Raw genomic sequence first — 14,710 nt, 5'->3', positions numbered from 1 at the left:
ATAAAACCATAAGGGTGTGATTTGAACTTTTTCAAAACAATACTAGAGTTTTAGAATTTAACATTTCTAATTAAACTTTTAATCAACTTTTAAATTCCAAAACTTGAGGGCAAGTTTTGAAACATTTCAAGACATTAGGGTTTAGAATTTAAATATACATCAAAATTAAACCATTTAATCAAAATTTAAATTCCAAAACTTGAGGGCAAGTTTTTAAACCTTTTTCAAAACATTAAGGTTTTAACTATTTAAATTTCAAAACAACAAAACTATTGGGGTTCAAATTTAAACTATAAAACCTAAAGGGCAAAATATGAAACTTTTCATAACAACAAGGATCAAATAACAAATAATTCAAATTAACATTTAATCACATAATTATCCATATTTGATTTATTTAATGATTTCTTGCAAAACAATTTATCAATTTACTCAAAATAATTAATCAATTATCTTATAAGGAAACAATTATCTTATTAATTGATAAACATCTTCTATTAGATCAAAAATATTGTCAAATATATCATATAATCGGATTAATATTGATCTAACGTGATAAGGTAACTATCCATAAGCAAAAACAGCAAGAAATCCCGGAATACCCTCCATCTGACGAGCCGACTCGTCGAGTCAGGCATGGACTCGACGAGTCACCTTGGACTCGGCGAGTTCATCTATGGACTCGGTGAGTCCAGCCTCTAGAAACACAAAATTCGAAATTTTCAAACATATCAAGCATCAATACAATAGAAACCAATCAAGGCTCTGATACCACTGATGGGTTTTGGTCATAAGACATCCTATGTGCTCATACAAACCCTAATGCTTGGATCTAGGTTTCTCTATTGTACATGCTTTGAATCCAAGACTATAAACCCTAATTCTAGAATTCAAATAATCATATTAACATGAGAATAGGTTTATAATGTTACCTTGATTGTTATGTAGCAATAACAATCCCAATTTCTCCTTGAATTGACTTTGGAAGGCTTAGAGTCACAAGTGTCACTCCTCTAATGGTTCACAAACACCATAAGCAAGTGGAGAAGGTATAAAGAGAGAGGAGAGAGGTAGGAATTTATCCTTAGGACTTCTTGGGAAGGCTTAGACGAATTCATGAGCCTTAGGGGGTTTATATAGGTGTAAAGATTAGAGTTTTAGTCCTTATCCTTATCTAGTTGCTTGCCCACCAAGCAACCATAAGATAAGTCTTAGAAACCCTTATCCTAGTCAAATTCTAAGGCATTATCACCTTAAATTTTTTCACCCTATATTTAAGATAATCCTTACCTTATATTGTAACTATCATATAATTACAATTAAGCCCCTCTAGTTTAATTAATTACACTTGATCACAAAATTAATTCTTAATTAATTATTGACCAATATTAATTAAACAAATATGATTTCTCCTGTAATATATTATTATTATAACATATTAATAAATCATAATAACCTCTCTCTCTATTTATTTCTCCAATCAAGTTGCTTTGGTGAAGGTAACCCAAAATGACCATGCACCATCGGGTCAAGTACATACCAAAATAGTTATGGACTTAGACACTAATCCAACAGTATTTATGTGTTTTCAACCACATATTCAAAGGTATTATTATACTCTTTATGGGTTTCATTTCTAATATTTCATTTATTTTTCTTTCAAGAATCATTCAAACTTCAAATTCTTTAGGCTTTTCTGATCAATGCAGCTGATCCTCTCTCTGGTTTAACATTCGTGTGGGAATGTGAAGCTTGTGCACATTGCATTATCGAGTACTTCCATAGCAATGATAATCATGTGATTGTTGGTGCATTGTTAGGAGTTGGGGCTGTAAACTGTGGTATCAAGAATGATTGTGACCATGTGAGTGCTTAATTTGCATTTTTCTTTCTGACCTGTTGTTGTTGGTTGTTGGTTGTGATTTTATTTTAGGTTGGGTTGTTTCAGGTGTTGGCACTTTTTGCTGATTATCTGGATAAGGAAGATGCTTCCATTAGAATTGGACCCATAACTGGTCTGGGCCTTGCATATGCGGGTACCCAGAATGAACAGGTAGGTCCCCATAATTGTTCGATGATTTTTCTCTGAGAAAGTTTTTTTTATCTATGATTGCTTTGTTTTAATGGATCTTACGAAAGGATTCTTGAATCTGTGATTTTATAAGATCAAGTGCTCACATTCACTTTTTCTTTTCTTCACATTGACAGTGATCTGGCTACAGAAAGAATCCATGATGCTAAGAGCATTATTTTCACAGCTCAGCTACCTCAAAAAAAGGTGAGAAATTTTCTTCACTTTTAAAGACATTCAGTCATTACAAAAACTAAAATGAACCAGCAAAGTACAAGAAGATTTTGAAACTCGGTTTCATCATTTCAAAGATGGATTGTGTTCTTGCAATGATTACTGGTGAAAAATTGTGAGTTTGTGACACTTTATTTCACTTTTTAGCCTTATTGAACAGAAATTTTATCATATCTTTTGACAAAAAACTTGTTTAAAATGGTAAATAGAGAACCAAAACACATCAAAATGACAACATCTATATCATATAACATTATAACCCATAGCTGAATAATTTACAAGATGATAAAGTTAGCATTTTTCTTAGAAAAACACCATAGCGTTTATAAAAAAAATACACATTCATACTTGATCACCTTGTTATTTGGGCATTAATAGCACTGGTTAAAACAGAAAAAAGAAACCTTTTGGCTTATTATGTTCCATTTCTCTAGGGGTATCCCCTGTAAAATTGCAGACTGCCATTAAAGCACTTGTGCCTGGAGATTCTGGAGACACGGGGACATTTTCATTAACAAAAAGGCAAGAAGGAAGTATGGGTTTCGAGGGCAAAATGGTCGAAAAATAATGCAACAACATTTGTATGATTTGACTGAAGTTTGGTCTAGCATCTGGATCCTCCATCCAACATGAACTCAGAATCATTGCTAAATCTTCTGGTAGATCTTCCAAACTTGGCCTCACATTCTGAAAAAGATAAAAACCAAGTGAATATTACTATTTTACCCTTAAGGAGATATGATTGAAGTTACTATTTTACCTTGAAAGCTGCAGCATAAGCAGCTTGGAGGTTAGACATTCCCTCAAAGGGTAGTCTGTTGTGTAAAAGATCCCATAATACAATTGCAAAGCTATAAGCATCTACTTTCTGGTTGTAATGTTTCTTTTTCCTTGCCTTAGTGTCGCAGTGCCATATAACTATTAAAAAAGAAACATTTTAAAATGTTTATCTTTGATAAAAAAGAAAAAAAAAAGATTAAAAAAATTACCTCTGGAGCCATCCAACAATATGTCCCTGTTTCAGCTATCATCTCTGTAACTGTCTCTTCTCTTGCTAATCCAAAATCTACAAGTTTTAGTGTTCTTTGATCTTTTGTTAACACTAAGTTTTCTGTAGAACATTAGAAATTAAATTAATTATAGGATTTAATAGAGATCATTTGTCATTAAAAGTTTTATAATTCAAAACGGGTTAGGAATCATTGCCAATTTCTCACTATGATGAAAAACCGATTTTTCTTTATCATATTTATCTGCCTCCAATCCTGAATCTTCTATATTCATCACATAACCAACCAACTTTATCTTCTTCATCATCTTTTTAGTAGCTGCATATATTTTCTCAGACTCAAAACTCGCATCATCTTCTGCAACAAACTCATGAATGACACCATTGACTTCAATTGAGCTACAACCTGGAGTCTTTTTAATAACACCCTTTTCTTTCATCTCTCTTCTTACCCTAAATGCATCTTCTAATCTACCAACTGATGCATATATACTAGCTAGAAGTAAATAGTCTCCTCTATGAATAGTTTCCAAATTCATTATCTTCTTCAATGACTCTTCTCCAATTGTCAGGTATTGCCTAATTTTTTATAAACATTTTCAAATTGAAAACTTACTAAAAACTAGCTTGCTATAGGTTTATCCAGAGGAATGTTCTGAGGGTGTATCCGAAAGGGATAGGAGTTGAATCATCTAACTACAACCCACTGATTGGGTGGATGCATGGAGCTCAGATGGTGGCATTTAATATGCAGGTTAGAAATATAATATATATCTAACAATTTGTTATCTATTCTGTCATAATTTTCATATCCATCTCTTAAGCCAAACTGTGTTCCTTTGTTTGCTTATGTTTCTGGATTCATCTTCTTCTTTTATCTACTTATTCTGCAATTACAGGCTTACAGCTACGTGGATGTTCATAGAATTAGTAGTAGATTCTTATTTATTGAACTTTACATATAAACAAAGCTTAAGATACCAAAAAGAAAATACAATGTTTTCTTGTTTTCTTCAGCCATCACATATTCACATGTCATTTTTATCTTTGTTGATATACTTTTTATGATCTATAATAGTATAATACTACCCTTCTTTTGGTTGTGTCAACTTTATTTCTACATAAAGGGGTTAATGTCATAATATAGTAACCAAGTCTCAAGTTTGTTCCACCTAGGTACTTTAAACTTTTTTTTGAATAGGTTTTGCCACCCATGTTTCATTAATATGAAATAAGGTAAAATATAACTTATTTGACCTTTTTTAACTTTTGACTATAGACTTAACAGTGATGTGGCATCATATTTGATTTAATTTCTACCTTGATGATTCCAGGCCTCTGATCCGAATCATAGCCAACCGATTCCCATGGCGAGTGAAAAATGCTATTTTGTCAACTTTGACCATAATATATATAAATTTTGTGTTACTATTCAGTTTGCATGCCTTGAAGATGCTAGAGCTGCATAGAGTTTAAATGAAAAATTGTAGATTGCATGCCGAATGATGAAGCTACAAATTTCTCCTGTGATTGTGTTAAGATTAATCGTCTGGATGTTAGTGAATGACCATTTTACCCTTTCTGTAAAATCAGCCTTTTGACTTCACTTATTTCATATATCTATAAGAATGTACAAAACTGTTAATTTTTTTTATATATAAAATTTGAATTGTAATTTGTAAATACTTATAGATTGAGTGGAATGTGAGATCAGGCCCTTTAAGAAACATCGATTCTGCTCGAATATCGATTCCCGGGACTGTAAAGTATGATGACTCATAGCAGTGGTAAGTTTTTAGGTTTCTTATTTTTTGAAAACTAATTTCTTTTTTCTTTTGCCATTCCTAATTTTTATACAGCATATCTTGTTGGAATTTAGAAACAAAAGTTAACAGATTAGTAATTCAACTCCCTTGTAAATATTTTTACGAATATATTGAATTCCTTTTGTGCAAATTGATTGATCTTGTTGTTGTATGTACAGCTATCGACACAGAGCACGATTGGAGGAAACAAAACAATATTGGAGAGGATGGTAAAAATTAACTCTTTGATATTTGTAGTCATTGAAGGAATTTTTTATTATGTTTAACTTTCTATTTTTGTTAATAAAAAAAATTCAGGTATGAATGCCTCTCGGAAAATTTTTTGTCATCTCATGTCCCAAAGCTGTTGTTGTTGGCTGGAACAGATAGACTTGACAGGTATAATAGATGTTTATGGGCCTTCCATGTTAATAACAAAATACCACACTCTGGAAAAACAATTAAGGATTGTTTAAGCATATCACTTGTTTATGGGCCTTCTTAGGATATGACCTAATATAAATACTCCCAAGTTTCTATTTGTTTCAATAGAATTTTGTATAAAATTGTCCATATACTTTGTGAGACTTAATTTTTTTTTCTTACATTTCCTTTATCTGTAAGACAAGGAGGAATCTTCAAGGTCCCTTCTAGAAATGAGTAACCCCCATTGTAAGAGAGCTTGCATGGCTGTCGGAATTCCAAATAGCTACATTTTATATAAAATTGTCCATATACTTTGTGTATTTATTTAAATTTTCTTGAAGAATTAAGGGGTCGTTTGATAGTTGCTGACTGGGTTAGAAATGCTGACTGAGTCCATATCTGACTGAGTTTATGTTGTTTGATTATTTATCTGAATGGTTGTGCTGAATGAAAAATGACCATATTACCCTTGTGTTGTCTCTTGTGCTGGATAAAAAAATTATAAAACCACAAATTATCATATAAAATCCAAATTAAACATACATCAATTAAAATCCAAATACAAAGTGTAATACAAAATCCAAATACAAATTGTCATACATAATAAAAAAAGTACACCATTTAACGTGAACCATTTGAAAATAACTGATTAGCAATCTGGTCACGCAAATTAGTCATATAGTTAACGGCTTCTGAACCCCATTCTATGCCTTCTATGTTTTGACCCTCATTTCCTCCACCACCCACATTATGACTAACCATAGTGTTTTGTTCAAAGTGCGTAAATAATTCATCTTCAATATCGTATTTCCTTATAAAATTATGGACCGCAACACAAGAAATGACTATCTCTCTTTGCACTGGAAAAGGATAAGGAGCCATTTGTTTTAAAATTGGAAATCTCGCCTTCAATACACCATAAGCACGTTCAATGTAATTTCTAAGTTGTGAATGAGCATGATTGAACATTTCTTCCTTAGTCAAAGCTCTGTTTCTTCGAAAATCGGCTAACCAATACCTAGTATTGCGGTAGGGAGCCATAAATCCACGGGTGTTGGTGTATGCGGCATCACAAAGGTAATATTTATCTGTAGATGTATGACAAATTTATCATATAAATAATATAGATAATAAAACGTATAGTAAAGTTACAAACCTAGTGGAGGGAATGGAAATCCGAAAGTTGGGTTAAATGCAACTTCTTTCAAAACTTTAGAATCATGTGCTATGTCCTCCCATCCAGCCCATACAAAGGTGAATATCATATCAAAATTACAAATTCCAATTACATTTTGATAACATTCACCTTTTCCTCTTCCCCTATAACGAGTTTGTTGATCAACAGGCACAACTTCATGTACAAGTGTTCCATCTAGTGCACCTATTGCTCTGGGAAATATCTGCATTAGCCATCTATGTCGTTCTGAGGTATTTGTTGTTGAATTAGACGAGGTTGGTACTATAATTTCTCATGCAAAACACATCATTGCACGTAAGACCTCATGAAAACATTGATGAATCGTTTGTGTGGAGTGATAAAATCTTTCTTTAACGGCTCGAAAACGTTCATTATGTCCTATAATATGTAAAAACATAGCCATCTTCTCTTCAACGCTTATCGTCCTACTAGATTGCAACCAATTTCTTTGTGTAAAGTGATTGCATAATAGTACAAATGCATCTTGTGAAAGACATATCATATCGTAACATTGTATAGGACATCCGTGTATCAGATCTTGCGTATACACATATCCCTTTGCTACCTATTCGCTAGCTCTTATTCTTTTAATTATTCTTTGCCTTTGTCGGACCAACATCAACCAATACCATGAGAATATAAGAAAATATAAAAGTCACCTTCCTGTTAGATGTCAAATACAAATTACATTTTAATCAATAACATAACAATCAATAACATAACAATCAATAACATAACAATCCATAACATAACAATCAATAACATAACAATCCATAACATAACAAATCGTAACATGTAAATACGAAAAACATAACATTCCATAACATATAAATTCATATAACATAACCGCACCTAAGAAAAACAATCCATAACATAACTAAACCATAGAATACTAATGTCTAACAATGAACCATAACATACTAAAGTCAAACATAACATGTAAATACTAAAGTCAACCAACTAATCCAAACTTTTTTCCCGCATTTGTTACCCACGACTCACAAGTTGACAAGTTAAGGCGCAACCAAATTTTCCTATTACCAGCACTTTCAGCAAATAACATAAGAGCAGTGGTGTATTTCGGATCATATTCTCCCCACTCCAAGCTTGTCAACTTCGCCATACAAGCATCCATCTCCTTGTCAAGATTATTTGTTTCGGTGAATGCTTGTGCAGCCTTGACAATCTCTTTTCCAACTTCTTTCAACTCATCATCAAGTGTGGTTTCTTTAGGACCATTTCGTTTGCCCCCCTTGTTTTTTGTCCGCCCATATGATTCCTCACTAGTAGGTTAAGGTACTGTTGAGCTTGGGGTATCTGCATGAGGTGCTGGCTCATCCATCTCTGTATCCTCAAAATCATGTGTACTGAAGGTTTCATTGGGATGAGGTAATGTCGAAGATGGCCCCCAACTGTGAACACCGGTCGAGGTCGCCCCATCAAATAGTTGGGTACAAAGTTCAGGGTAAGGGAGGGGTACATTTCTCAGCTTATCTACATACTTGTTCAACTGTTTGACAAATTTAATAAATATTATTAAAGTAGTAAAAAAATAATCTACTTTAAAAAATATGTATATATGTACCTTCGCTTCCGCTTCCCATTCTTCATTAGTCATGTTAAAAGAATTCGTAACGGGATTATAAATATCTCCTGTTTTGTTTTTAAGTTTTAACCACACTGCATACTTTGCTTTTAAATAGTCATATCGGTTTTTCATTTGTTTTTTGTCGACAATAAAATTATGATCTGTTTACAATTTCTCCGCGACCACATCCCATGAGCTTGCTTTTAGTCCGCTACCCTCCCGGCCATTTCTTGTTAATTCTTGTATACATGCTTCCAAAAAAGTTTTGTCCACCAATTCCGACTTCCAACTAACCCTAATTCTTTTATCTGCCATGTCTATTGTAAAAAGAAAAAAAATCTAATCATCCACATAACACACATTTACAAATAGCTAACACTATTTGCTTGATGTCAATAAGATAAAACATATATTTTTTTTGTTTAACCTAAAGATAATACAACTTGAAGACAATACTTGGGAGATATCATATACACAATACATAACTTGAAGACAAGATCTCATATATCAGTTTGGTAATACACATACACCTATGTAACAAATTCTAATCATTATCTTGAGCATTTTGATCTTACACACATATGCACATAAACATATCATATACACACAATACACAATTCATTCGATTTAACAACTATATAAGGGGCTGTGATTTCACACATTAGTTCATACAAATTTCATACACAAGCAATTCATTCCTTCATATAGATAAAATCAGATTTCATAAACAAAAAGACATTATAAATTGATTTCATGCCAACCCTTTGTTCTAATTGAATCCAAAAATAATGAAAGAAGTAATTTCAAACCCTAATTTCAAAATGAAATCATCAATTTGACAACAAACATTGAAGGGGTTTTGTTATTTCAGAAAAAAAAAACACGAAGAAACGTACCTGCAGTCGATCTCCTCATCGGGGCTGTGTCTTCGTCGCCGGAGCTGTTACTTCGTCGTCGCAGGAGGTTCGCCGGAAGCTAGAGGTAATTGTTGTGTCAACTGTTGCTGCTTGTTGCGCTGAATGTTGAAGGAAGAGGAAGAATAGCGGAGATTTTTGTTAGGGCGCAGGAGAAGAAAAATGCATCGGTATCGGTCAGCCTCTTTTTTTTTTAGGACCGAGTCAGCTCCCTTGTTCATTGATTACTTACCGAGTCAGCCACAATGGAGGCCCATCAAACAATCTGACTACTGACCGGGTCAGCAGTCAACTCTGACCAGACTGGGTAAGTGCAAATCAAATGACCCCTAACATGGTTTATTAGTTGTTTCTGATATGAACATGTTTATTGGATGTCTGAAAGGAGGCGACGCCTGGATTTGGGAATGGATTTCAAGCTACTCCAAAGACTAGCACTACCTTCCAGATTCACAAAGTTTATGGAAGCTCTTATCGTTTGCCTTCTGCTCATACATGGTAAGATAATCATGTTTCTCTATCAAATTACCTTTTTGCCCCTGAGCTATGTCACACTTCAAAAGAAGCATGCTATATTTTTCTATGTCAAAATTTTGCCTCTGAGCTATCTGCAGGCACTGCCAAATCCTTCAAAAGAAGCATGCTACATTTTTCTATGTCAACTTTTTCCAATGTTTTGGCTTTTGCAGCTGCATAGTTTCCAATGTTTTGGCTTTTGTTTGGCAGCTTGGATAAACTTGTAGCACCTGATCATCCATGCCACTCTTGGTAAAAACAAATTTATAGTGTACTTCTTCCATTCATGTTAGTAATTTCTCATTATGATGTGTTGTTTCTTGTGCAATTTTATTTTTAGGAGGTATTTTACTTTATTAAATGTTTAAAGTTACAGGACATGAGTATGGACACATCATGGAACATTTTAGGGCAGTTGTTGGTCTTCCTCTTGGTGATCCATCAATGAAGTGCCCAACTTGCATCATGTAATAACATTTTAGGCGAAGATGTAGGTATATGTTCTTTTTAATGAATAATGTAATCATATTTATGAATATGAAATTAAGTTTGTTATTTAGTATGTGATAATCATGTATAGGGAGAAAACAATTTCTATTGATTTGTTTTATCTTTCCATGGATTGACTATTTGTATGACATTAAATTTTATGCAATGGATTGTATTTTTTGTATAGTATTTTTTTTATGAGACATTAAATGCAAATTTAATTTAAAATACGATACGCAAAAATGTGTGTCATCTTCATTTATGACATGGCCTTTCTTGACAGGGGCTTCTTTGATACGCATTGCGTGTCATAAACACGCGCGTCGTAAGGTTACAACACGCTAATGCGCGTCGTCTTCCTTTATGACAGGGCCTTCCTTGATACGCATTGCGTGTCATAATTGTGCGTCGTAAATGCGCGTCATAAATGCGCGTCGTCTCTCTTTATGATAGGGTCTTTCTTGACGCGCATTTGCGCGTCATCTGAGCCTTTTACGACGCGCAATGAGTGTCGTAAAAGGCTGTTTTTCTAGTAGTGAATTAGGGTGCTTGATGTCTTTGTGATTCAAGCATGCTTATGTGTTATATGTTCCGGACTTCAGTCCGATGCAATATGCAGTATATGTGTTTATACTAGTTGATATGTGTTTATGCTATGTTATGATCAGTCAGTTTCGGACTTCGGTCCGATGCAGGGGACATGGTCCCAGTTAGTCCGGGCTTTGACCCGATGCAGTTTCCGGACTTCGGTCCAATGCAGGGGGCAAGGCCCCAGTTAGTCCGGGCTTCGGCCCGATGCAGTTCCCGGGCTTGGTCCGATGCAGTGGGCAAGGCCCAGTATGTGTTTACATGTTATTGTATGGTATGTGGTAGTTTGGGGGAGCTCACTAAGCTTCGTGCTTACAGTTTCAGTTTTGGTTTCAGGTACTCAGTTTTCAAAAGAGGAGCTCGGGAAGATTGCAGTGCACACACCATTTGTTCAGCATGGGATGTTTATACTCTGATATACTTGACAGTTGTTATGATATTTTGAGATACATTGCTTATGATTTTTATATAAGGTTTATCGACTATGGTTTTTATTATTAAATTAAACAAAATTTTCAGACTGTGTTTTTGGGATGTTTCATCATGTATGGAGGCATTTCTTTGTACTTAATTGTGAATTTAATATATTAAGCTGTCAATAAAATTCACAGATTAATACAAAAAAATTCACAGTTTAATACAATACATTCAAAGCTCATTTACAAGTATAATCTCATATATCATTCACAATTAATACATACATAAATTATCTCATATTTCAAAAGCAAACATCCAAGGAATAACATATACATGAATCATAAAACCGGATAACTTATCTGATATCATCGAAGAAGATGAGTGAGAAATGCAACATATCCTTACTCAACCATCGCTACCACCAACCACACCGCCAACATCCCTCAAAAATTAGATCTGGATAGAAAAATCAAAATTCACATTTTAATAAAACATTTCAAACACTAATTCTCAACTTAATTCAATATTTTAGACACTAATTCCCAATTGGTGCATAAAAAATACACATTCACAACTTAATAACTTACATATTCACAAATTATTATATAAAACACATATTCACAGCTTAATGACTTTCCAAATTTTTTGGCATTTCATCAAACATCATGTGTGCACCATCACTGATATCTATAGGCTAGTGTTTCCTTCAAAGTTTATTTACCTAAATATTCACAATTTAAATTTTGCATATTTTATTCAAAAATACATAAAATTATATTTGCGTATAATGTTTTCAGTCTCATATTTCAGAAGCAAAAAAAAAATCATAAAAAATTAGCAGCTTAATACAGTCAATGCCTTGCTTAATACATTTAATTCACAATTTAATACAACCAATTCACAACTTAATAAAGTTAATTCAAAGTTTAATACATAAAACTCACAACTTAATATAGTAAATTCATAGCTTAATGCACAAAAAATATACACTCAAAACCCAAATTCTCAACATAAACTTACAGTTCAAGAATTTCATTCACAATTTAATAAAGCAGTTTAGGACTCTCATTCATATTATTCACAACTTAAAAACATACTTGATTTGTTGAAGCACACCTTGTGTGCACCACATAAATTTACAATTTAATAAAGCATTTCAGGACTCTGATTTATAGTTTAATCAAACACCTTGTATGCTCTATAAAAAGATATTTAGATCAATTTAAAAAACTTATAAAAAATAATGTATTCCCATATTAAAATTAATAAAAATTTATATATTCACAACATAAAACTTATACTTTCTTATTAATAATAGTTAAAACTAACATTAACACGGCTAAACAATTTATGAAACATTAAAACATCACAAGTCACAACTTAAAAAAAAAATAACAAAAAAAAAAAAAACTAAATTCACATTATTTGAGAAAACATCTACAAAATAACATATTCTAGATACAATTCGCATCATAGCAACAAAAAAACTTATATTATGAACAACAATTCTACTAAAATATTATAATGAATAAGAAAAGAAACTTGAATTCACGACTTAAAACTTATAAAAAAATATTTATTTACAATTTATAATTTATAATTTTTTTATTAATAACAGTGAAAACTAACTTTAATAGAATCAAACAATAATTAAAACATTAAACCATTAAAACATCACAATTCACAGTTTAAAAAAAAAACTAAATACACATTTTTTTAGTAAACAACTTAAAATTATATTTAGTTGTTTAATACATCACATTTCTTATTTTGGAGCAACCTATAATTTAATGTCCAATATTAAGCCCATCATGGTTTTGTGTATGGGCTGTGGCATGAGACGCAACAAGTAGAAGAAATAAAAGCACATCCATTTTCATTCTCATTATGCCGACAAGGCGGCAACAGGGAGGGGGATACAACGCATTTTTGTGTATTATCTTTCTTTCTTTGTTTGTTTTTTTTCTTTTTTTGGAACATATATCATACTAATATCATTGATAATTTTATCATGATTTTAATGGTAGTAAAAACTTTAAATTAACAGCTTAACAAAAGCAAAATAAAAAAAATAATAATAAATAATACAAAAATCGCCATACCTGATCTAGTGATGTTTCAACGGAGATCAGAGAGAAGAGATAGATATGGAGAAAAGTTAGCGGTGTTTCACCAGAGTGACAAGGCAACAACAATAGAGGAGGCTGACGGAGATTTTAGATCTAGTCACTCAATGTCACTGAAACTCATAGATTTGAAGACGTAAATAGTAGATCTACAGGCGAAAATCATAGATTTGCCACCGAAGATCTTAGATCTATCATCGGAGAACGTAGATCTGGACCGAAACACTTCAGATCTAAAAGCCTCATCACCTATAAAATAGATTGAAAGCTACGGAGGCGGCAGATTTGGTGGTTTCACCGAAAATCAGAGAAAAACATATGCAAATTTGGTGTTAGAAAGCACTGGAGGTGGTGCTTCATGTCAGATCTGATGCAAAAATAACCACTGTTGGTCGACATTCGACAAAAACAAGCAGGAGCGGTATTAGAACATATCAACGAGAGTCACAACGACGATGGTAGTGTCGTCGGTGGCGGCGACGACGATGACGGTGTCACCGGTGACGGCGACAACGGATGTGGGAGGTGGCTGTCGGTGGTAGAAGGAAGGAGGAAGAGAGAGTTTCATCTTTGCACTTTACGAAAAAAATGAGAAGTGTATCAAATCTACTTTCCAGATCTGATATATTTGCTTATAAAACTAGGTTGGGAGTTGTCTTTATTTACAATAATGTCATTTATCTTTTTAAATAATTGATAAAAAAAAAATTATATTTTATAAATATACATTTAGTGATTAGAGATATAAGTGGTTCTTAGGTTCCTAATCTTTTTTTGTTTTCATTTGAACCTTATATATATATATATATATATATATATATATATATATATATATATATATATATATATATATATATATATATATATATATATATATATATATAGGTTCAGGTTCATTTGAGACCATTCTAATTTTGTGAGACCGTGAGACCAAATCTAAAAATAATTTTAAAATACAAAATAAATGGAAAAATCCAAAAATTCTTTTTTTAAATATTATTTTCGGAACTTGAATTAACTAAAAAAAATAAAAAATAAAAAAAATTCCGTTTTTTTTTTCCTGAAAAATACGTGAAATATTCTAATAGAATATTACACATTTACACTGACATATTCTAAAAAAAATAATTTTAAAATGCAGAATAAATGGAAAAATCTAAAACTCTTTTTTTAAATATTATTTTCGGAACTTGAATTAACTAAAAACAATAAAAATAAATAAAAATATATTCCATTTTTTTGAAAAATACGTGAAATATTTTAATAGAATATTACACTGACATATTCTAATAAATAATTTTAAAATGCAGAATAAATGGAAAAATCTAA

At 32.3% G+C, this 14,710-nt stretch overlaps 1 long non-coding RNA gene and 1 pseudogene across 1 annotated transcript; both read right to left on the bottom strand.

The window, feature by feature from the left end:
* Positions 1 to 2,676: 2,676 nt before the first annotated feature.
* On the bottom strand, positions 2,677 to 4,353 carry LOC111886643 (serine/threonine-protein kinase STY17-like; annotated as a pseudogene).
* Positions 4,354 to 7,484: 3,131 nt separating this feature from the next.
* On the bottom strand, positions 7,485 to 13,964 carry LOC111886638 (uncharacterized). The gene is made up of 3 exons (XR_008226000.1): positions 13,358 to 13,964; positions 8,329 to 11,711; positions 7,485 to 8,253 (listed from the first exon to the last, which is right to left on the bottom strand). It is a non-coding gene; the product is annotated as an uncharacterized LOC111886638 (long non-coding RNA).
* Positions 13,965 to 14,710: the final 746 nt, after the last annotated feature.

Source organism: Lactuca sativa, chromosome 8 (genome assembly GCF_002870075.4).
Source record: "Lactuca sativa cultivar Salinas chromosome 8, Lsat_Salinas_v11, whole genome shotgun sequence".
In the NCBI taxonomy this organism is placed as follows: Eukaryota; Viridiplantae; Streptophyta; class Magnoliopsida; order Asterales; family Asteraceae; genus Lactuca; species Lactuca sativa.
Note: the sequence above shows the minus strand (reverse complement) of the source record. Positions and strands in the feature narration are given on the sequence as shown.